The 23,046-nt window shown below is 41.4% G+C and overlaps 1 protein-coding gene across 2 annotated transcripts in view; it reads right to left on the bottom strand.

Annotated features, from left to right (window-relative positions):
* NDP (norrin cystine knot growth factor NDP) overlaps positions 1 to 11,453 on the bottom strand; it is a 29,464-nt gene extending 18,011 nt beyond the window's left edge. For both annotated transcript variants that reach the window (XM_006137893.3, XM_006137894.3), the window contains exon 1: positions 11,186 to 11,453. The gene's annotated coding sequence lies outside the window, so the exon portion shown is untranslated. The remainder of the gene's footprint in view (positions 1 to 11,185) is intronic.
* Between the last annotated feature and the right edge of the window lie 11,593 nt (positions 11,454 to 23,046).

Raw genomic sequence — 23,046 nt, 5'->3', positions numbered from 1 at the left:
TTTGAGATCCCTGAATATAGAAGAGGCAGGGGACAGGAGGAAGAGGCCCTACACATCCTTTATACCAACATAGCACAGTATCCAGGCAAAACAGTAGTATAGCTTTCAGTTTGTATTAATATAGCCCTAATATGGTGGTAAGAAGGGAACTACAGTCTTAGGGAATCCTGCAAACATGGCTCCAATAGAACAGAGAAGAGAATTTAAGAAGAAAATAGCCAAAAGAGAGATCTTAGATAGAAACATGGCCTACATTTTTAGAAAATTGTGTTCTACGAGGGTGCAAGTGTAGACATACCCTAACTTCTTATACATGTATGCAATTACATAAATTCTAACATTTAAAAAATGGTATTTGTGACCCATGGGACATTTCAATGTTTGGAAATGTGTTTCTCTTCCAAATCAGAAATAAAAAAATCAAAATAGCAAAAAAATTCAGAAGATTAAAGATTCTGAGTAGCTGCAGTTTGGAAATAGGGAAACAAAATGGTTCAATGTATGAAAATGACATTTTTCATTTCAAATGCATAAGTTGTACTCTTTTGAAATGTCAACTCAAAACAGACAAGATTCTCTGCATTGATTCCCTGATCAGAAAAATCGAGGGAGAGGGTTATTTTGTTTTTTGTCAAAAAATTAACACTCCCACATGGAAAATTTCTATTTCAGAGAAACCATAGTTTTCAACAGAATTTATTTTTTCCACACAAAAAAATTCAACCAGTTTTAAGTTACTACTAGGGCCCAAGTGACCCCAGCAGCAGCCCAGGATCAAAAGAGTGAAAAGTTGTCTGCATGAAAATGTGGTTTATCCACTCTGAGCTATAAGTTTTATGCTTTTAGAGGCACAGCAAAATATTTCTCCTTATATGCACATATAAAACAAGCTATATGAAATAATATCATAGTCAGATAGGAATTTATGATGAGGTTACATTTTAATTTGGGTATATGTAGCAGTATATATACATATTTGAAAAAGCCCTAAAGCTATGAACTCCCACCTGGAAAATATCTGACTAAAGCTAGTTTCAATGGAGAAGTCAAAAGCACTTTTCCATAAAATTCTCTGCCCTAAGTTCCCTGCCAAATTTAAATTCTCTGCCTGTAGTATATAGTAATATGGTAGCGTTCCCTTTTAAAAGTGTGTGCTGTGTTGTAGAAGCTGGCAGAATGCTGCCAAAGCAGCAGTTTGTATACATATTGAGGCCTTGCAAACTGGGTATATTTAGTAAACATGGTTATTTGGATCCCAGCATGCCATGTAGTTCTTTCGTTTTGAGTTTGTTGTGTACACAGCAAAAGACAAGATACTACATAGAATCATGTCAACACTATAGCTGTACAGAAACAAAAAGTGTCACAAAATTTTTGTTGTTATATAAATAATATATTTGCACTATTCTTATACTCAGAAAAGCTGCAGTGATTTTGGACTGACTTTTTTTCTTAAACATACTTTCGGGCAACTTTAGCAAGCCTGGAAAAGCCGAGGTAAAAAAAATAAATAAAGTTTTGAAGTGATAAACTCCCCAAATCTGGGTGAGAATAGAACCATTTAGGCAGTCTAAATAGGTGCTCCCTGCTATAATTATTTCAGGGAGAGGGGCCAGTTAAATAGGCATTGTCAAGTTGCATCATAATTCATTTATCTTAGGATGAAATTCCCAATTCCCAGGTAAAGAGCAACTAAATGGGCTTGGGGTTGGTGAGAGAGTGAAATTATGAATTGTGAGGATAGACTCCCCACCCATTCAGCACTAGCGCACAGGATAACCATACCCCTTTCCACAGGTGGTGTTATAGTCAGTTAGCCCCCAGTAGTGGCATGGTCCATTAAGCCCCCATAAACTGTATTTGTGGCTACTGGAGCTATGCAGCGGATAGACTTATAGATTGCGCTCTGCAACTCTGCACTCCAACCTGCCCCGTATACTCCCACAGTGAGCTACTGGGGACTCCGCTTTGTGACAGCCTTCGGAATCCCTGCCTCCCTATAGCCTTACTCCCACTGCTGTACTGCTGTCCTTGGCCTTTCTATCACCACACACAAGCAGCAAGAGCAGAATTTCCCCCTTATCATGTTTATCCTTTTGGTAGCTTTCCCCTTAAGATAGGAGTCATGGTATATGTCTGCTTACATTAATATTTGCATATGTTTTAAAATATTGTGCCTGATCCTGCTCTTTGTTAAATTAATGGCAAAATGCCCCACAGAGTTTCTTTTGGTTCTATAAATTAAGGATGCTGTCTTTCCATTTATTTATTTTTGCATTTCCAATTTTTATGCTCTGCCATTCTCTATATTGTCAGGGACATGATTTTAGCAGTGCATTCAAAACCTCTGCACTATGTTGTAAATGCCCAACGAGGTCACTTGAAACCAGCAGTGTTACACTCAGTTGGAAACCGGTAAATATATAGAACCGAAGCAGTATAAAAAAGATTTCCATTCCCAACATGTTATTTCCCCTAGCTGAAATGGTGCAAATACCAAATTAAACATTTGGGGCCAGATCCATGAAAGTGTAAAGCAGCATTTCTTAGTTGATGTCACAAGGTCATTTACAGCTCCAAATCTGGCCCCACATTGACACACAATAATCCAGGATACATTTTTTGTTGAAATCCTGGGGACATTGAAGTGAATGGGAGTTTTGCCATTTGTTGCAACAGAGCAAGGATTTTACCTATTGTATACAAAATTTCTATCAGTGATACTCAGACCTCAGTGGTTTAGGAGCCAAATTAGCAGTCAACATTATCCAAAAGAACCACAATGGTGTGAATTCATTGTTCATTGTTTCATTTACATATATAAATCTCATAGCAAAATGACTTAGTATTATTATTTTACCAACTACAATTGGTTAATAACCTAGTAAAAGCATCCTGACTGGTTAATAACTAAATCACACCCTGTGCTGCAAAGAGCTACAGGAGACACATAAAAGAGCCGCTTTCAACTTGCAAGACTCAGACTTAGTATCACTGCTTTAAATAATGCACATTTGTTTAGACTCTCCAGATGTGAAGGTCATATCTGCTGATTTCTGCCCACTCTTCTCTCTGTGACTACCCGGCTCTGGTTTTAGTAAGCAGATTTTATTTTCATGAGTAGTCTCCTTTTCAATATTCCTACCACGATTTTGTTTTTATATATTGAAGTTGGTGAATCTGATTCTCATTTGCACTAAGGCGGTCTGACAACTGACACTGCCCTAGCAGCGTAAAGGAGACGTATAGTTGGGGACAAATAATTTACTCACAATTTAAGACTCTGTAATGTGAAATGGCCTTAGCATTACTGAGAATCAGGTCCAGCATGTTAAGTATCAGCAACTCTAGAAAAGTAGGCTGCCCATTTAAACAAAAATTTTAAAGCCATCTTCTTTGGAGTGATGAAAATGAAGACATGTCTGAGCACTATGATTTTTGAAAGTCTATTTTGATATCTCTTAGAATCTAGTGAGGGGCGCTGATAGCCTCAGTCCCTTTCTCTTATTCCAGATTGAGTTCAGTGCCACCAGCAGAAATCCAGTGTAATGATACAGCAAAAAAGGCACAGAAGCTCAATACGGAAAATATCTCTAATTAAAAAGCCATCACAGAGAAAATAAGAGCTTGAAAGAACAAATAAAGAAGAAAAAATAAGTGGGCTAAAGAAACACACTTACATCTCTGGATCTTCTCCACTGAAGGAAAATACATCTTTTAGCAGTATTTATTCACTACTATAATTTTCATCCTAACAAACAGCAAATGTAGTATGCTAAGCTTCAAAAAATGGAAAGAAATAACAGATGCTGAAGGTTCAAAAACTTGAAAGGTTATGACATTAGTTGAAAAAAACTCACAAATTTCATTTTCTGATTCAAGACTATTGTAATACTGCAGTATAAAATACCAGTGCCTATAAGTGGCCTAGAAATATTAATGGCACTGCCATATTACTCTGAGAGGTGTGAGGAAAAAGTGAACTGTTTTTGCAGCAAATATAACTCAAGGTCCCCGTGCTGCAAACACAGACAAGTAACATGCACGTGAGTCGTGCCATTGAGTTTAATAATACTACTGACGAAAACCAAAGTATAAGTGTTTACAGGACTGGGGGCTACTGTATGTAGTGAGCCAAACTAATATGAATAGCTTTGGAATCAGCAAAGTAACATTCCTTTTATGTTGGTAGGAGTATTGCCCATCCTTCTGTTGCTGTGGGAAACAGATACAGCCCTTCCCGACTGCTGTCTTGAAATGGCAACCACAAGTGGGTGCTATGGGCTGGCACACTGCCAGTGGACAGAGCCAGACAGAAATGTAAAAAGCTTTTTAATATACTCCCAAAGAAAACCATTGGTAGACAAAAGAGAGGTTGTATTTTTACCCTTTCCCTTCATGTTGCCAGCCAGGGGTCTTTAAATAGATCCCCCAGTGGCTTGTGCACAATAGCTCCCATTAGAGCCTGGGAGCTGGGTGAGCTCTGTTGCAAAGCTTCTGGCACGTGCTAATTTTCATAGAGATGCACTACACTAGTATTCTTAGAATAATGTAAGTTTGAATGAATTTAGGGCTGTTTAATAAAGGGTAATCCAGCTCCCGCAATGAAGAAAAGAAAGGGGAAGAATATTTTTTAACACCTTTTAGTAGAGAGGAAATGAACAGCATTATCTACGGGTGAAGCTCAGTGCGCAGGATAGTTTTTTTATTTTTTTAACAGGGAAGTCTAAACCTGCACTGGATACACTTCCTCACAGTAATTCATACAAGTGTCTATTCTCCTAGTGAAAATATTCCCATTCAAACTTCTACTTTCGGTTTAGTTTCTCTTAGTGCCTCTACTTTGGTCTAACAGCTTAACATAATCATAGAATCATAGGACTGGAAGGGACCTCGAAAGGCTTATCAAGTCCTGTCCCCTGCACTCACAGCACAACCAAGAACAAACCAGACCAGGGGGAAAACCTAAGGACCAGATGCCAGGATGCAGCCCCTGGCCTGCCTGGATCCAGCCCCTGACGCTCAGGGGTTCCCCCCAGCATTGGGGAGCCCAAACTGATGGCAGGTGGGGTTTTTTGTTTCTCACTTATGTGCAGCCCTCGACCCAAAAAAGGTTCTCCTCCCCTGATCTAGACCATCCCAGATAAATGTCTATCTAACCTCTTAAATATCTCCAGTGATAGAGATTTCACAATGTTCCTAGAGAATTTATTCCAGTCCTTAACCACCCTTCCTTGTTCACTCAGTCAGAGAACTGATACAATAGCATGTGACTTAGTTTTTCCTAATGTCTAACCTAAACCACCCTTCTGTAATTTAAACCCATTGCTTCTTGTCCTATCAGCAGAGTTTAAGAATTTTTTTTCTCCCTCCTCCTTGTAACAACCTTTTAGGTGCTTGTGAGCATGGGTGTCGAGTACGTAAGGAGGGGGAAGGCTTTGCCTTCCCAAACCACCAACCTGGCCCCGCACACACTCCACCCCCAGAACACCTGCTGTAGACATGCTGGAGGCAGAATGTTGCTGCCCTCAGCACCTGCCCTCCTAGTGCTCCAGGGCTGGGGCCACGCCACGTGCCCTCCACCCTCTTTGGAGCTAGAGAGGCTGGGCCAGGCCAGGCCATGCAGCACAGCACAGTACGCCCTCCTCCCTCCTCTGGTGCTCCAAGGTCGAAGAGACTGGGCTGGGCCGGTCCGGGCCACACGGCACAGCGCACCTTCCTCCTTTCCCCTGTGCTCCGGAGCTGGAAAGGCTGGGTTGAACCAGGCAGCGCAGCATGCCCTTCTCCCTCCCTCAGTGCTCTGGAGCTGGAGAGGCAAGGCTGGGCTGGGCCAGCCCGTGCAGTGCAGTTGTGCCCTCCTCTGGGACTGGGGAGGCTGGGACTATGCCAAGCACCCTTCATGCCCCCCCCCCCCACCAGGCTTGGGCGTGTGTGTGTCCATCCACTCCCCTCCTCTCCCTATGGTTGGGTGGGGACAGTGTGCACACAGTGTGTTGGCCTGCCTCCCCATGGAGGGGGAAGAGATGGGGCCTCAGCATCAGAGGAGGGCTGGAGGTGGGGTTGGGAGCTTGCCTCCCCCAGCTCTGCCTTTACTAACTGTCCATGCTTGCAAGCTGTTATAATATTTTGACAACACCTTGCACAGTGGGGTCCTGGTCTGTGATCAGGGACCCTAGAAACAATGGCAATACTATTAATACATAACAATATTTTTTCATGAGATTATTATTACTAACTGAGTACAAAGTTGCCCTGAGGCTTAGCACTGCTTGGGGGCATTACCACCCGGCATAGTGCGGTATAGTTTGGAGCATTAGAAGGAGATGGGAATTTCTGATTCTATGTTATTTAATAGGCAAGTTGCATGTTTAGTAAGATCTGGTTTTATTTGTTTATTTTAGGTTCCCAGAGATTATCAGTTATTAGCAACCATCAGAAATATCTTTTCTTCTCTCCTCTCCGTAATATGTTCAAATCCAAATCCTGTGCTTTTTTTTAATACTTACAGTCCTTATTTGGGAAAAATTCCCATTGGTTTTCATAAGAAATTGACCAAGTGAATAAAAAACTGATTAAGAACTACAGGATTTGACTCACGATAGCAATTCATGCATTGTAATAAGAGGACCTTCTAGTTCCCACTCAATTTGACAGATGCAAGTATCACTGTCATGGTATGTTTAACCTTTGCCAAACCAAAGCTGGAGCATTAACTCCAATCCTAACTCACATGACTCAAAGGGCAACATAACCCGCACCATTACTACATCACCACTCTAAAGTGGTTTACAGCTCAGTTATAATATGCAAGCAAATCTTAGCAGCAGAAACTTTAACAATGATTGATGTAAAGAAAATTTACTAGAATAATATTGATCATGAGGGATTCCTCACCGCTGTGTTTCCTTCATATCAGCTGGTCTACGACAAATGGTGTGATACCAGATGAAAGACTGTGTTTCCTACAATCTAAGGGGACTCTACTCAGATATACCATGCAGTCTAAATCTGGTAAATAGGATGAGAGCTGATGGTGTTGAGAAGAGGTAGTGCCAGTGCTACCCAAATTCTATTTGAATTAGATTATGTGAAAAAAAGAAGGAATATATAGACTACCAGCTGCTCAAAGGCTTACTACAACCTTGCTTTTATTGTTCTGCTAAGTTAGAGATGTGGCATCAGAGGGATTCCAAACATACCATTACTGAGAAATTTTAATATGTTCCATACTGACACATATAAAAAGGAAATAACAGCTGATCATAGTCAGAGCAGGCGACAGCACCTCTCAACATGCGGGTACAGAATTGTGGGAAATGAGGGTGATTTCATCTTCCACAGAGAGACATGTGAATGAGCTAATCCAGTTGTATCCAAATCTTATCCAGGAATTAATATGAGTTACAAGGCAATAAGCATCCAATGGAAAAGCCTGATAACAGCAAACAAAATAACAAAGGGTAAAGAGAAGTTAAATTGAGCATTACTATTCACTGTTGCTTGAGGCAAGAACATGAGGACATGCCATGAAATTGAAAGGCAGCAAATTTTAAACTGGTTTAAAGGAAATGCACTTACTACATACAAACAACATACAACCAGCCTGTGGAACTTTAAGTCCCCAATGTATCACTGAGGCCAAGAGATAAGAAGGGTTCAGGAAAGTATTAGACTATTATATGGCTAATGTAAGCATCCAGCACTATAATAACACAGATTTCTAAAGAGTTTTTGAAAGGATTATAAACCCTAATGCTTCGGGGCATAAAGCAATATTTAAGTGATGGAATTAGGAAGAAACATTCCCTGTGGGCAACTTATTACATATAGAATTTTTAATACCTCCCTTTGAAGTAACTGGCTCTAGCCACTGTCAGAGACACAATACCCAATAGGCTAGGCCAGTGGTCCAATCCAGTAGGACCATTCCTATGTTACTAAAACCAAGCATGCCACATGTCTCCTGAAAATGGCCAATGCGCAAAGCATTAGAGGCACAGGGATGTTCAATTCAATTTGAAAAATATTGTTTAAAAACATCTATCACCACATTTGTATAAATAAATGACCTGGTGACTTAACAATAGCACTGCACTACATTGCACTGTTCTGCAAGCTTATGTCAGAGACATGCCGGTTCAGGAACAACCTTCAGGTTCTCACTTCCTCATTCTTTTGGGAGCAGATACGTCAGAGAGGTGAAGTGGTCAGACTTCAGGGGATACAATGAATCCACATGGGCACATGGCTGACCACATGGGCACTTCTTGTTGAATGGGTTGTTGATTGGGACTCACATCCATCCCATCTAGAGGAATGGTATTGCAGTCCCACTAATCAAAGTAGGCAGCAAGGAAAAACTGGCGATTTCATTGATCCCTATGACTCATCTGAACCTATCTAGGTTAGACCAACTGCTACTGTGCGTATTACCCATGCTTAGATGACTGAATGAAAAACTACTACTATAAGCAGAAAGCCGTACTGGATATAGTGATTGGTGATAATCCTATGCTAGCCAAGCAAAGATAATTTACATACATGCATGTTTAAAAATGAGTGGTGGTATAAAAAAACTGAACTCTAAGAAGCAGCATGGGCAAGTGATGATCTGAATAATATCATAAAAGAGTGGCACAGTAGCTGACTGAAACCTATAGCTAATTGGCTTCATAATAATAAAGTTCCATGTTCATTGTGTAAATTTGCAGCAACAAAATCTATTGAATGCCCTTTATGTTTTAAAATCAAGAAGATATTTATTCCAGAAATAAGAGTTCATTAGTCCAGCATGAGAATGAACATATGGGCCAGATTGTGTCTCTCTGATTCAAGCTGGTAAGCAGTACTCACAAAAGTAGTTTCACTGAAGTCCATAGAGCTATTCATGTGCGTAGCTGCTCATTAGCACGAGTCAGAGTTTCACTATCTGGGTAAAAGTGAGCATTGCTAGCAATGAAAAAAAGTAGATTCACAAAAACAAGTTCTTATCAATACGAACAAAAAGCAGAATGGGATCTGTTATACCCACAGGTAGTGAGTGACCCTAACAGGCATCTGGGTTGCTTCCATTAGGAAATCATTAAATGATGCAGTGGTGGTATGAAATGAATTTGTACTTACTGTTGTCTTAATGTAGCACTTTATGGCTGTGTCTACACTGGCATGAATTTCCGGAAATGCTTAAAACGGAACAGTTTTCCGTTATAAGTATTTCCAGAAAAAGAGCGTCTACACTAGCAGGCTGCTTTTCCGGAAAAGCCCTTTTTCCGGAAAAGTGTCCGTGGCCAATGTAGATGCGCTTTTCTGGAAAAAAGCCCCGATTGTCATTTTCGCGATCAGGGCTTTTTTCCGGAAAAGACTACTGTGCTGTCTACACTGGCCCTTTTCCGGAACAGTTTTCCGGAAAAAGGACTTTTGCCCGAGCGGGAACAGCATAGTCTTTCCGGAAAAGCAGCTGATTTCGTACAGTAAATCGTCACTGCTTTTCCGGAAATTCAAGGGGCCAGTGTAGACAGCTCGCAGCTTATTCCGGAAAAGCAGCTGCTTTTCCGGAATAAGTGGCCCAGTGTAGACACAGCCTATATGTTCTGTTTTGTTCCAGTGCACACTGTCGCTTGCATGCACCCGTAACGACGGGTTGCACTGGAAGTTACTAGAAATTGCTAAGAACACTTGGCTCTCGTATGACACTCTTCATCTTTAAAATGCCATACAGGTACTAGCCAATTAACCTTCTCAACACCCTAATGAGGTCAGTACAACAGAGAGATACTATTATGCCATTTCTTGCGGACCAGGAAATAGAGGTAGCCAGTTTAAATCAGCTTTGGAAGAGAGATTAGATTTCTGGTTCCATGTCCTAACTGTCCAAGCCAATCTCTTCCTCAGAAATGAATATTCACCCCATGTAAAACACCTTCTCCTTCCAAGCTCTCTTTCCAGGGCTGCGTTGTCAGTTCTAGATAATTTCATTAGTATGTTTAACATGAAAATGGAATTCCAAATTTCCCTCTGTCCACCTCTGTTAGTGTGATTATTGCTGTTTAATCTGCTGCCTTCAAACTGGCCATACTTATTGCACTCACATAACTCTCAGCAGCTACACGGGACTTTTGTTCTTCAATCAAGTTCTAATTGGACTTTATCCATTACAATGGACTCCAGTTATACTGTACTCTGATGCATTATTATTCAGCTCACAGCCATACTCTTCTTTTGTCCCTAGCACATAGAAAACAGTTGTGCTCACGCCTCTTACACTGGCATTTTTCTTAAAGAGAAATTTTAGCCTGCAAAACAATACTCTCGGGATACTGAATGGTCCTTTATACCTCCTGACAGACATTTTGAGCTCTTTGGAAATTATCACTGAATGCAGTGCCCTGCCTGAGCATCCTCCAGACTGAGCCACTGAACACACATTCACACTGCATTATTTGTTGTGCAAGCTGACTACTAAATATATCTTCTGATACTATAGCCAAGACAAACACTGTGGATTTCCTCATCTCTCTTAAGCCAATCAAATACATACATTAAATCCATCCTAATCCATAACCAGTCCTATGCACTCCATGGTAACTTCCCAGAAGTTTGGTTAAATAATAACACACAAATTAAAAGTGCCCCCTGCAAAGCATGACACACAAAGCTAGAAATAAATCTTGCCTATTGTTTCAAATTATTCTAAGCACTCCAGCAGATGACTGACCACAGAGCAGCATATATAGGTAGTAATAAAAGTAAAGAGATCAATTTTAAGATAGCTGGCTTGCCTGTATCAATGGAGCTCTATTGTAATGCGACAAAGACAGAGCTGGAGATACTATCATTTTTTTCTTATGAATTCAGGACAGAACTGAGTGCCTGCCTTCCTCACAGATTCATACAAATGAGAAAAAATGTGAGGTTACAACAAGAAACGCAGTTGACTATTTTATTCAGAACCACAGTACACGCTGCCTGGTTTTCTTCCCAGAGACTGGCATCATGAGACAGATGTGTAATTAAGGGAATTACAAGATGATATAGGTAGTAGCCTGGCAGTCATTTTTAAACAAATACACTTTTATTTTAAACATGCTATCTGGAGAACATGTATCTGTCAGATAAACAAAGTAAATGCTCAGTTTAAGTGCATGTAATACCCAAAATATGAGTAAGCACTTATTTGTGTTCTTACCTTTGGAAAATGTGCCGCTCCTTCCTTTCCTCACACTCTTCTGAGAGCGAAAGAGAGGTCTTGTTACTTCCAAATGCTTTTGTTCTTCTGTCCCTCTGTCACATGGCTTGCCTTTTATATTTGCAACACACAAAAGTTAGGGCTGTTGTTTGAGCGAGAGAGAGGGAGTGAGAGAGGGAGAGAGAATGTCAAATGGAAAAGTGCCATTGCAGTCATATATCAATCAGGCGAGCGGCAGCAGCAGCTCACTGGCAAATGGGAATTCCACAGAAATGTGAAGCTCTTGTTATCTGAGAAATCACTAAACACCACCAGCCAAGCTCGCCTCTTCAGGGACTTCTTATTGGAGAGCCAGAAAGAGAAGTAAATGCACTTTTTTTTCATTTAAATGTAAGCGGTATCTTGTTATGCATAAAAGGCAGTGAAGTAAATGTCCTGAATTTTCTCTCTGCCTAAATAAATGTACTGTAGTTGAGATAATAATAATGAGCATGAGGTATAAGATAGTTAAAGCTGAGCAAATAATTACCAATTAATAGTTTGACAACTGAAGCTTATGTTTGTGCTTGGGAAACATCCACAAGGTAACTGAATTTCTTTGGATTTATTAATCCTCTTTCTTTCTTTCTTTTTTTTTTTTTTTTTTTTTTTGATAAATAGCTTTTGGAAGTTTTTACTTTACAGACTGACTCCAGATATTCTAAATTCAAGCTGTGTGTTCTTACTGCAATTGGCCAGATAAGTCACATGCTATTTTATTAGTTCTCTGCCTGAATGAGCATGCAAGTCTTTCCAGCATAAATACATGTGCGTAACAATCTGAAATTCAGTTTCTGCAAATAATCTTCCCTGCAACTCTGAAATTTGCTCAGTGAACCTGCAAATTCTTGTGTAAAGCACACAGTCATTGCCAAATTATTAAAAATTGCAAACAAATATTTGAAATTTTTTATTTTCCATTATTTACCTTATTCTGGAGAACATTCCCTTTTTAAAATGGTGATTCTTCAATCCATTTCGTTCAGACACTCTAAGACATGCAGAACATAACCCTGAGAGACTGAAGACAGATCCAAATCACTGACAAAAATGACACAAATAATAACGCATCATAAATTCATCTGGTTACACTCATTTCAGTAGTTGGGAAATCACTGTGCTGCCTTCCCCAAGACAATATATGTGTTTCAGTCTTGCCCCAGAACATTTTCCATTATTAGTCCTATCCTATGACATTACAGAAGTACAACTGTGCACAAGTAATAACGGAGGGTATGTCTACACTACCCCGCTAGTTCGAACTAGCAGGGTAATGTAGGCATACCGCACTTGCAAATGAAGCCCGGGATTTGAATTTCCCGGGCTTCATTTGCATAAGCGGGGAGCTGCCATTTTTAAAACCCCGCTGGTTCGAACCCCGTGCAGCACGGCTACACGGGGCACGAACTAGGTAGTTCGAACTAGGCTTCCTAGTTCGAACTACCGTTACTCCTCGTGAAATGAGGAGTAACGGTAGTTCAAACTAGGAAGCCTAGTTCGAACTACCTAGTTCGTGACCCGTGTGGCCGCGCTGCACGGGGTTCGAACCAGCGGGGTTTTAAAAATGGCGGCTCCCCGCTTATGCAAATGAAGCCCGGGAAATTCAAATCCTGGGCTTCATTTGCAAGTGCGGTATGCCTACATTACCCTCCTAGTTCGAACTAGGAGGGTAGTGTAGACATACCCAAAGCTATCTAGCTAATTATAAATAATTTGATGACTTTGGCTGTGGTTCTGGAGCACACCTAGCCATTCACAAGATATACCTGATCAGAAGCACTGACTATAAAAGATGGTTGGAGTCCTGAATTGATAGTGTTTAAATGCTAACGGGAAGTTGGGATTTGATGAATGTTCTTATTAGCTAAGGGCTTGTCTGTACTATGGAGATCGACCCTCTAGCATTCAAATTAATGGGTCAAGTGAAGACCCGCTAATTCTAACTGAGAGGGCGCTCCCGTTGGTGCCAGTAGTCCAGCGCCTCACATGGAATAAGGTAAGTTGATGGTAGCGTTTGCTTCCATCAACCTCCCGCTATGTGGACAGCCTGAAAATATGATTTAAGATACGTCAACCTCAGCTATGTAATTAAGATAGCTGGAGTTGAGAATCTTAAGTCAACTTTCCCCTTTAGTGTGGCCCAGGCCCATATGACTTTTGTGGTAGAAGATCAAAGAACAGGTGGAAATTATACCTTCAAAATAGAATAATTTGAAAGGGGGATGGCTGGCATATGAGTAAACATCATGGCAACAAGAATACATTCTTTAGCTTGATTTTTGTTGGAGTCAGATTTGGCTGGATGTTAAACAAGTTGGACACTTCAGATTTATAGATCCTCAGAATTTGAATTTCAGCCAAATTTTTATTTCTTATTAAATGTTCAACTTGTTCCTTTCTTTAGCACATCATTTCTCTCCACTGCATTCATGACATTTAACATGTGTGAACAAACTCTCTGACTCCTTCCCAGCAGTCATCAACATAATTGTGTTGCTCACCTCAGTAGGGGAAGATGGAAAACATGTTCTAGAATCTCTATCTACAGCACCTTTCATTTTATTTAAGTGCTCTGTTAACCTGACTACGTCCTTTTCTCAATTAACCTGACTAGACTAGACTATGTCCTTTTCTAAACCTTCCATTTTATTGAGTATAGTTCTTATAAACTTGTAAAACAAAATGGACCCAAAGATTTTTCTTGTTATATTGTCAGATCTGTAAAACAAAGACAGCTCTCTTCAGTTTTCCAATGGAAAAAAAAAAGTGGTACAAGTTTCCGTCCTCTGCTTCCTTGCACAAATGAATTGCAATATGGAAGAGGAGAGGTTATTTAAATATTATATGGATAAAATGAAACCTTTCATGAGATATCAGATATCTCTTGAATCACTACTGAAAATAATTGTTACTGAAAATAACTTCCTAGATTATTTATTCATGCTATCTTGGTATGGAACCTTTATGTATTCTATAGCCAAGTGTATTTACATTGACTGATGGTTGTCTATTAAATGACATGCACACTTACATTGTTAAGAAAATAATAATAGTAATTCTAGAGGTCTCAGTATTGTTGAAAATTAATATTGTTTTTCCCATGTGTGAATTCTGAGTAATACAAAATTCAAAATATAAATATTGGGACAAATAGTTAAAAGCAACCTCTAGTTTTTCACTTTCAATGTAGCATCCATTCCTGGATGCAAATGATAACACACTGACATCTACTAACCTGCTTAGCCTTGAAAATCATGTGGTTAGAACTCAGTATTTGCCATCCCAAAACTGTACTTCTAGACAATTACAGGGACAAAACTGGTGGCACAAAATCAGACTCTCCTTTAAAAGTATGATCCATATTTGTTTACAACTCCTCTCTCTTCATGCTTGTCAATCATTGGGGTGAGTCTTATCACAAGAAAAAGGAAATGAGGAGGAAACAGGAAAAAGGAAATGAGGAGGATGTCTCAAGGTCTTGGGGATGGATTTCTAATGGTATTTAGGTATGTAAAGATGCAGGTGGGCACCTAGTAAGATTTTCAAAGCATCTAACTAGCTTAAATGCCATTGATATTAATCTCAAAAAATTGAGATTAAATTTCAATGCTGATCCTGCAATAATTATTCTGGTGGTGGTCCGCATGGAACTTCTTGCAGGGCTGGAGCCTTTACTTTTTGATCCAGGACTTTTTTAAGTGCCATATTCTTGTACTTGTAATAAACAACCCATATTTATTGGGGTGTTGTGAGCAAGACACAACAGGAGTGTTGCGAGCAAGACATAAGAAGTCATTCTTCCACTCTATTCTGCACTGATTGATTAGGCCTCAGTTGGAGTATTGAGTCCAGTTCTGGGCACCGCATTTCAAGAAAGATGTGGAGAAATTGGAGAAGGTCCAGAGAAGAGCAACAAGAATGATTAACGGTCTAAAGAACATGAACTATGAGGGGAAGACTGAAAGAATTGGGCTTTTTTAGTTTAGAAAAGAGAAGACTGAGAGGGGACATGATAGCAGTTTTCAAGTATCTAAAAGGGGGTTACAAGGAGGAGGGAGAAAAATTGTTCTCTTTGGCCTCTGAGGATAGTATGAGAAGCAAGGGGCTTAAATTGCAGCAAGGGAGGTTTCGGTTGGTGTCACAGGGTGGGAAGCCTGGCCTCCTGGGAGGCCATGCAAGGATCCTCTTAGGTCCCGTCTGGGTGCCTCATCCCATAATCATTCCCCTCCTCCTATGTATAGCTGCTATCAGCAGGGCAGTAAGGCCTAGCAGCGTACTCCATAATGACCCCAGTCCGTGGGGTGGTAAGGCCCAATGGTCAAATCAATAAGGACCCCAGTTGGTGGGACAGTAAGGCCCAGAGGCCAAGTCAATAATGCCATCTAGGCACGCACACCCCTTTTGGAGGTGAATGAGGGTGAGGTAGGGGGACCCAGCCCAGGACCCTGTTAGTGGTGGGCATGTCCCACCACTAGCTCAGTGGGGAATCCACCCAAAACATGCTGAGCTCATCGTGTGCCCTCCAGCTCCCCACCCTGGGTTACTTCCAACCCTGTTTGAAGGCTGGGGTCTTCCCCGGCTGCAGCCTCTGGACTAGTCACTCCCACGGCGTCTGCCTACCGTGGTAGCGGCAGTGGTGGCAGCTGCTGTTCCTGGGTTCGAGCAGGAGCTCCTTCCTCTTCCATGGCCAGCCCTGACTGAACTGCTCCCCTGGCTTTTATACTAGGCCTGCAGTTGGAGCATGCCCAGCAGGGCTGTGAGGGAGGGGCCAGTGTGGGGTTGTTACATCCCATCACAGTTGCACATTAGGAAAAACTTCCTAACTGTCAGGGTGGTTAAACACTGGAATAAATTGCCTGGGAAGGTTGTGGAATCTCCATCGCTGAAGACATTTAATAGCAGGTTGGCTAGACATCTATCAGGGATGATGTAGATGGTGCTTGGTCCTGCTGTGAGGGCAAGGGACTGGACTTGATGATCTCTTGAGGTCCCTTCCAGTTCTATGATTCTATATTAACCTATAGAAAGTCATTATTTCAGAATTCTCTATAATACAGTAGGGGTGACATGATGGTCCCCACTGATATCAATAGGGCCAGGATTTCACCTTCTGTGTCACAGATTTATTGTGGCATGCAGTCAGAAATCAACAGACAAAAATCAATATGTTTTTAATGTCAAATAGTCTCCTACATTGCCATTTCCCCAGGCAATTTTCCACTCTAAACTATAACGCCTCTCTTTAGTTTATGGGATTATTTTTTAGAACTAATACCAGGCATGCTTGGGTGGCAATTATCCATCTTGAAAGACATTGATGTAAGTGCCAGAGCAGTTCAGTTACTCTGCCATGCTGCAGCATCATGAACGGCTAAAAAGTCCAGTTCTTGAGCAACTGTCCTTGCTACAAGGTGAAATGCCAGAGGATGAAACCTACATGCTACAAGCTTGAGGCCTACTCTGCTCTCTTCTTTTTGCTTTCCTCTCTTAGTCTCTTTGACTCCATGGCACACTGCAGCCCTCCAGCTAGTAAAGCTACATCTTCTCATTTTGAAGTGTCTACAATGAAAGTTTGAAAGTTCCTCTTGTACATGCCCCAGACCCTGAGTCTAGGTCAGCCCAGTGGCCCTGGACCATCTGTAAATTCTCAATAGAAGAGATCCTTTAGAATGTGTCAATTGTCCTTCCAGCGACTGAGCCAAGAGAGACATACATCTGTGTTTGACAGTAGTGACTAGATTTGGCAATTTTACTTTCTTATGAACTTTGGAGTGAGGAATATGATTTCCCACTTGTTATTTAGAATACAGCCACAACAGGAATGTGGAAGGAGTTTAGCCTTCTCTCTTTCCTGCTGCTGGAAATCCAGGAATGCCACCATATATCAAGTGCATATACTTGTACTTAGTGTAAAATAAATGAAAGGAAATGCCTCTCCTTTAAGCAAATTTGTATTAAAGCTTATGAATATTATTTAGACTATTAAAAATAATTGAAATTAAATGGCCAGACTTCCAAAGTCACACTTGGCATACATATGGGTAACACGTGTGTGGAAATACACACTGAGCCTTTGCCCTTCATGTACTTGTACAAACACATATGGACAGTTAGACACATTGAGTGAAATCCTGGCCCCACTGAAGTCTATGGCAAAACTTCCATTGACTTTAATGGAGTCAGAATGTCACCTTGTATTGTATGTGTGCAAATTTCCAAAGTTCCAGTCTTGCAGATGCTCATGCAAATAATTAACTTCATGCAGGAGTTCAAATGGACTAAACATATGGATAATTGTTTGCAGGATCAGTGCCTCAATTTGCGTAAGTCTTGCCTTTGCACACATTAGCTTGATATGCTCAAATATTTTGACATAATGGCAAGCTTGCATATCTGTCCCTTTGTGATTCAGTCTATAGAAGATTACTATTGTGACTTGGCAAAACTCCATTGATTTCAACAGAATTGTGTGACTTTACACCAAAGCAGGACCACTGCTTTCTCTGTGACAGCTATATATTCTTACAGATATCCATATCAGTAGAGGTGAAAATCATTGAACTCTTTCAGAATAGTCCAGTTTATTCAGTCAAAATAAACATGTGAACTACATCATAATATAAGCCTAGAACAATGAATTAAACAAGGTCACATAGCTACTTTAAAAAACAATGTGTTGTGACTTTAAGAAAGGAGTGGTTTCCATCCTCTTTGGTTCCCTAAAGCCCCAATCCAGTGAGGAGCTGAGCATACTCTTCGTGGTGCTAGGACTCCTCAGTTCCTATGACAGTTAACATTAGGACTCCTCGGTATCTCCCACAAAGTGCTGAGAACTATGTTGGTGTTAGCTCTAACTCCCTCTGTCTATGAGATGCATCACAAATCTTATAGGAAAACAAGTCATTTCAAGTGTTCCATTGAACATACATACATATACTTTCCAGAAAGAAGATGCTTAGGTAAAAGTTGCCCTAAAACTAGTGTAGCTCTTCACCCAGGAGGATTCATCCAGTGCAGAAGTCTCTTCTGATGACACAGAGCCACTTTAGTAACTCCTTCATCAGCCCCCATCCCTGCCTCTAGTGTGGTGGACATGTGCAAGAAAAATGAGACATATTGGGGCATCCTTACAGCAGTGTGATCCCAGGATACTGGAAAAGTTCCTTGTGGGTGCTGTTTATTGTAAACATAATTTAGAGCAGCCACTATGGACTGAAGTAGTAGACATCATCAATGATTTAGATGATGGCATATAGAGTACTTTTATTAAGTTTGCAGATGATACTAAGCTGGGAGGGGTAACAAGCACTTTGGAGGATAGGGTCATAATTCAAAATGATCTGAACAAACTGAAGAAATGGCCTGAGGTAAATAGGATGAAGTTTAATAAAGACAAATGCAAAGGAACAATCAGTTTCACACATACACAATGGGAAGAGACTCTCTAGGAAGGAGTATGGCAGAAAGGAATTTAGTGGTCATAGTGGACCACAAACTAAATATGAGTCAACGTTGTGACACTGCTGGAAAAAAAAAAGCAAACGTGATTCTGGGATGCATTAACAGGAGTGTTGTGACCCAGACATGAGACGTCATTTTTCTGCTCTACTCTGCACTGATTAGGCCTAAGTTGGAGTATTGTGTCCAGTTCTGAGCACCACATTTCAAGAAAGATGTGGAGAAATTGGAGAGGGTCCAGAGAAGAGCAACAAGAATGATTAACGGTCTAAAGAACATGAACTATGAGGGGAAGACTGAAAGAATTGGGCTTTTTTAGTTTAGAAAGGAGAAGACTGAAGGGGGACATGATAGCAGTTTTCAAGTATCTAAAAGGGTGTCACAAGAAGGAGGGAGAAAATTTGTTCTCTTTGGCCTCTAATGATAGGACAAGAAGCAATGGGCTTAAACTTCAGTAAGGGAGGTTTAGGTTGGACATTAGGAAAAACTTCCTAACTGTCAGGGTGGTTAAACACTTGAATAAATTGCCTAGGGAGGTTGTGGAATATCCATCTCTGGAGATATTTAAGAGCAAGTTAGAAAAACATCTATCAGGGATGATCTAGATGGTGATTGGTCCTGCTGTGAGGACAGGGGACTGGACTTGATGACCTTTCAAGGTCCCTTCCAGTTCTATGATTCAATGAAATCTAATCAAAAGATCAAAGAGAATGCAAAAAGCACGTTATCTTCTGCCCTTTCTCAGATTTGCCCATTGGTCCTTGGGCTCAGCTGAGAAACCAATCCAGTGGTTCTAAAAATATGTGTAATACCCCCTTGTCTGAGCAGCACTTCTATGGCAAATGAAATTTTCCAAAGGCTTATAACTTGATGTTAAGATCCACCCTGCATCAAAGCTTGGAATCAACACAAAGAGTTTGATTAATATAAAGAAATGGTTTTGAAGTTTAAGCACCACATTTTGCTCTCCTTTTTCTTATTCGAGAGAATAAGGGGAGCAGGTTTTGGCCTTAAGGCTAGAAAACAGTTTGGACTTGATACACATATGGCATAAATCAGTTTACCTCCATTAAAGTATAATCCTCATTTAGGATTTGCCAGATCCTAGAACTCTGGACTAAATGGAATTCCTACCCTACGGACTACAACAATAATGGCTACTATCTTCTGATACTATTTCCCAGCAGGCTTGTAGTCCTGGGTAGGGCCAGAATGAAGTAGGCATGAGTGTTGGGAGCAATCTTATTTAACATTTCCATTAACGATTCGGCAGAAAAAAAATGGGAGTGCGCTAATAAAATCTGTAGAGAGGTATTGCTAAGACAAAGGAGAACAGGAATAGCATTCAAGGATGACCTTGAAAACTGGAGAAATGGTGTGAAATTTAAATGTGCAAAGGGCAAGGTCATGCATGTTGGGACTAACAACAAGAATATTTTCTATAAGCTAGGGACATATAAATTGGAGACAGAAGAAAAAGAGAAAGACCGAGATGCACTAGTTGCTATCAGAATTATTATAAGCCACCGATGTGATGTGACTGTAAAAAAGGGGTAATGCAATCTTAGGATGTATCAAGCAAGGTATTTCCAGCAGAGAAGAGAGCATCACCACTGGTTCCATGGGTGCTCTGGGGCTGCCACACCCCCAGGGGAAAAATGGAGGATACTGGGCACCCACTAACAGCCCCTCCCAGTGCTTCTTGCCCACCAGAGGGCCCTGCCAATCAGCGTCTCCCCTTCCTCCCTATGCCTATTGCACGGATGTTTCATAGCATGCAGGAGCTGGAGGGTGGGGGAGAAAGGAGGAGGAGCAAGGGCGGGGTACGCTCAGAGAGGGTGAGGCACAGGGTAGGAAGAGGCAGGGCAGTGGTGAGGCTTTGGGTGGAGAGGGGCAAAGCCCATGGCAGAGTTGGGGGTTGAGTACCCCCCAGCACATTAAAAAAATCAGTGCCTGTGGAAGAGAGGGAAATGTTATTACCTCTGTACAAGGCACCAAGACCTCATGTGGAATACTGTGTGCAATTCTGATCTCCCATGTTTAAGATGAATTCAGACTGGAACAGGTGCAAAGAAGGGTGATCAGAGGAATGGAGAACCTACCTTATGAAAGGAGACTTAAGAGGCTTGGCTTGTTTAGCCTAACAAAACAAAGGCTGAGGGGAGATATGATTGCTCTCTATAAATACATCAGAGGGATAAATACCAGGGTTAGAGAGGAGTTATTTAAGTTAAGCGCCAATGTTGGCACAAGAACAAATGGATATAAACTGGCCATCAACAAGTTTAGGCCTGAAATTAGATGAAGGCCATCAGAGGAGTGACGTTCTGAAACAATTTTTCTAGGGGTCTAATGGGGGCAAAAAAACCTGTCTGGCTTCAAGACTGAGTTTGATAAGTTTGTGGAGGGGATGGTATGATGAGATTGCCTACAATGGCACGTAGCCCATCTGCAATAGCTAGCAGCTAATATTTCCAGTGGCTGGTGATGGGACACTACATAAGGAGGGTTCTGAATTACTTCAGAGAATTCTTTCCCAGGTGTTTGGCTGATGGGTCTCACCAACATGATGTGTTTCTGTAAGATATGCTGCAGGACTTATTTTGGGGAAGTTCTATGGCCTTTGTTATACAGGAGGTCAGACTAGTCCCTTCTGGTCTTCAAATTTATGAATCTCTGAATCAAAAAAGTATTCCATCCGCTAGGGCAAGTGGGAAGCAGTGCCACTTGCTTTGATGTTGTGAGGATCATTTGAGGTTTTATTTAGGTAGATTATTTTCTAAAGTAAAAGAGAACTAATCAGAGTATCACAAGAATCACAGAACATTGTGGACAATTTCAGAGGAAGCATAAAAAATTTCAATTACGCAGGGGATTTAATAAGATGAAAATATTTTCCTGTAACAACTCTTGCTCCCAGGATCTCCCAAACACAAGAGAACTGGAGAGCTCATTAATATGCGCAGCTCCTATATATCAGTCTGGTCCTCTTTGCTTCTCCGTTACAGTTGCTACCCAATTCGTAATAAGCTCTAAAGGGCAAAACCTTTATTCTTCAATGCTGTCAAGACCGATAGGAGCCAGAGTAGGAAAGAAGCAGGAAAAGCAGTAGCTGGTGCTGTGGAAGAGGAAACAAAATGTTACGAGCTCAACACCCTCAATCTCTAGGACTTGTGTAGCTTGCAGTTGGAGAGGCACTGGCCCCGTGAAGGAGAGTCATTGTGTAGTTTCTGAACAAACCTGCTATCGCAACTTTTCAATGTGGGATACGACATAGTTGTCCTCCGCACAGCTTTGCTACAGTCAGATGGTCTGCTGCTGTCAGGATCCTCTACACCTGGGCTGTGTCTACACTGACCACTTATTCCGGAAAAGCAGCCGCTTTTCCGAAATAACTTGCCAGCTGTCTACACTGGCCGCTTGCTTTTCCGAAAAAGCAATGACGATCTACTGTAAAATTGTCAGTGTTTTTCCGGAAAAACTATGCTGCTCCCGTTCGGGCAAAAGTCCTTTTCCGGAAAAACTGTTCCAGAAAAGGGCCAGTGTGGACAGCACAGTAGTCTTTTCCGCAAAAAAGCCCCGATCGTGAAAATGACGATCGGGGCTTTTTTGCGGAAAAGCGCATCTACATTGGCCACGGATGCTTTTCCAGAAAAAGTGCTTTTCCGGAAAAGCATCCTGCCAATGTAGACGCGCTTTTTCCGGAAATACTTATAACGGAAAACTGTTCCATTTTAAGCATTTCCGGAAAAGGGTGCCAGTGTAGACGTAGCCCTGGTGTGGGGAGTGCAAACAGGATTCATCCTAAGGACGAAATACTCCTCTCAGGAAAATCTGCCAACAGACCTCCTGACTTCCTGCAGGTCTCCGAATAAACAATACGAGCTGCCAGTCTAGAACCCAGATCTTTTTGCATGTTTTGAGCACTTTTCTCACTTCCTCTCCAAATCTGAATCAATGGGTTCATTCAGGGTACGTCTAAACTACATGGCTCCGTCGATGGAGCCATGTAGATTTGTTTGTTTGGCAAAGTCAAATGAAGCCGCGATTTAAATGATCGCGGCTTCATTAACATTTACATGGCTGCCGCGCTGAGCCGACAAACAGCTGATCAGCTGTTTGTCCGCTCAGCGCGCTAGTCTGGACGCTCCCCTGCCGACATCAAAGCCCTTTGTCGGCAGCCCCGGTAAACCTCATCCCATGAGGAATAACGGGGCTGCCGACAAAGGGCTTTGATGTTGGCAGGGGAGCATCCAGACTAGCGCACTGAGCGGACAAACAGCTGATCAGCTGTTTGTCGGCTCAGCGCGGCAGCCATGTAAATTTAAATGAAGCCGCGATCATTTAAATCGCGGCTTCATTTG

This window comes from Pelodiscus sinensis, chromosome 1 (genome assembly GCF_049634645.1).
Source record: "Pelodiscus sinensis isolate JC-2024 chromosome 1, ASM4963464v1, whole genome shotgun sequence".
Lineage (NCBI taxonomy): Eukaryota > Metazoa > Chordata > Testudines > Trionychidae > Pelodiscus > Pelodiscus sinensis.
The sequence above is the reverse complement of the archived record's forward strand: the minus strand, read 5'-3'. Positions and strand labels throughout refer to the sequence as shown.